The sequence below is a fragment of the Aotus nancymaae genome, unplaced genomic scaffold (assembly GCF_030222135.1).
Source record: "Aotus nancymaae isolate 86718 unplaced genomic scaffold, 86718_ANA_hifiasm-v0.15.2.pri h1tg000001l, whole genome shotgun sequence".
Taxonomy (NCBI): domain Eukaryota; kingdom Metazoa; phylum Chordata; class Mammalia; order Primates; family Aotidae; genus Aotus; species Aotus nancymaae.
In genome coordinates this window covers 4,074,226-4,076,505 of record NW_026988412.1, presented here as the reverse complement: position 1 = coordinate 4,076,505, position 2,280 = coordinate 4,074,226, and positions in this window count along the sequence as shown.

Here is a 2,280-nt window from a genome sequence, read left to right as displayed (position 1 = left end):
TTGGGATGATCATGGATAATTCCATATCTCTAAGGTGTAATTCCAGTGTAATTAAACTTGAACAGCCCAACATCACACAATCGATTACATACAACATTCATTCTAAGTATCTCAGGTTTACGAGTGTGAGCAATGCCTGGGGGGGTTGAGAGCTCATTCAGGTGCCACCCTGCTGGTCTGATGACTCAAGAGGGCTGGTCACACACAAACCGTGGGGTTCATGGGATGCAGATCTTAGGTGGGTTGTTGTTTAGAGCTGGTGGATTGGGTGGGACCAATGGTTTGGGGCTCGAAACTCAGGCCTCTCTTAGAAGACTGGCCTCACCATCCATGCCCCATAGATCCCATAGGTCCCTATTGTTCTGTCCACACTCTCACAGGCCTTTGATCCCACCCACCACAGGAAGAGTCCTCAGGAATCAACCTCTGACATGGAGTGTAGAGTGCAGGCCATATATGAAGGAGTGCCCTTCAGAACAGCACCTGTAGAAGGAGAGAGAAGGAGGCAGGAGAGGGCAGAGGGAGAAGTGGAGCTGTGATTCCCATCCAATGACAGCCTCAACCAGCTCCATAGGAAGCTCTCTGCAGCAGAAGGCCCTTTCGAGTTGGAGCCTGAGTTGGTCAAGATAGCCAGCTCTCCACTTCCATAACGAGCAGCCATAGGACCTGGGACAGGCTGGGAAGCGGTTTCAGCGTGGGTGGAGCACTCTCTGACCCAGACCCAGGCTCTGATGACTGGAGGTCCCTGGAGACCATGCTTTCCCCAGCAGAGCTGCAAGTCTGGAAGGAGATGGGGTCAGCATGCCTTGCTGCCCACCACACTCCTCCTTTCTCTGCTTCTCCTGCGATACTTGGTCTTCTTCCTTCAGGCTGCCTGCATCTCAAAGAAATCTTGTCTTGACCTTGCCTCCCTCTGCTTCTAGGTATGCCTCTGTTTTGATAACATCCCAGCCCCTTCTAATCTGGTTTGTCTTTCCACTCTGCTGAAAAAATTTCCCTAAGTCACCTCAGGCGATATCTTGGGAAGGAGGCAGGCTGTTGCAGTTTGAACATACTGAATATTTCATGGATGGAGACTCTTTTAAATAGAATGTAATTAATTAAACCAAAGAAGGCAAAAATACTGTGAATTAGCAACCTATGTCTCCCCACTAGGGGTGGTGGGGCTCCAGAGAAAGATGGAGTCAGTGATGGAAAGTAAAGAAGCTGCATTTTTCTTGTACATCTGAGTGCAGTGAATAGGAAATACACCAGCAAAGGACACTTTCACGTATACTGTTTTTCTTACATAGCATCTTTTGTGATCTTTTTTTTATTTTTTATTTTTTTTGAGACGGAGTTTCGCTCTTGTTACCCAGGCTGGAGTGCAATGGTGAGATCTCGGCTCACCGCAACCTCCGCCTCCTGGGTTCAGGCAATTCTCCTGCCTCAGCCTCCTAAGTAGTTGGGATTACAGGCACGCGCCACCATGCCCAGCTAATTTTTTGCATTAGTAGAGACGGGGTTTCACCATGTTGACCAGGATGGTCTCGATCTCTTGACCTCGTGATCCACCCGCCTCGGCCTCCCAAAGTGCTGGGATTACAGGCTTGAGCCACCGCGCCTGGCCTCTTTTGTGATCTTTAAAATTCATATTCATTTTTAAGATTATTTACTAATCTCTCTATAGGGCGAATGTGGTACTTTTAAAGCACAGCCACAAATTCTCTAACACCCCTACCAAGAAGAAGTAGGGTCTATGTTTTCTCCCCTGGAATCTACATGGGTTTGTGGCTCACTTGTAATGTGTAGAATGTGGTGAAAGGTGATGTCACAGGACTTCTGCGGCAAGGTCATAACAGATCATGCAGCTTCCATCTTGGACACTGGAACATCTCAGTCTTGAGCCATATGTAGGAAGTCCGGTATCCTGAGGCCACCGTGTTGTGAGGAAGCCCAAGTCATGTGCAGGGCCTTGTGTTGGTGCTCCAGTCAGTAGGCTCATTCTTCTGGTCACCCCAGCCCAGGCACCACACATGTGAGTGAAGTTGTCCCCAGATGATTCCAGCAGCTGCAGTCACTCCCAGTCATGTGTCCCCAGCTGAGGCCTCAGACATGGAGGGCAGAGACAACCACCCTCCCTTTGTCCCATCCAGATTCCTGACACACAGAATCCTCAGGCGAAATTGAATGGGTATTCTTTGGCGCTGTTACGTTTTGGGGTGATTTGTTATGCAGCGGGGGATCACAGAAGACCAGGGATGGCATTGCTCTTGTCAGTGTGTTCTCAACCTCCCTCAG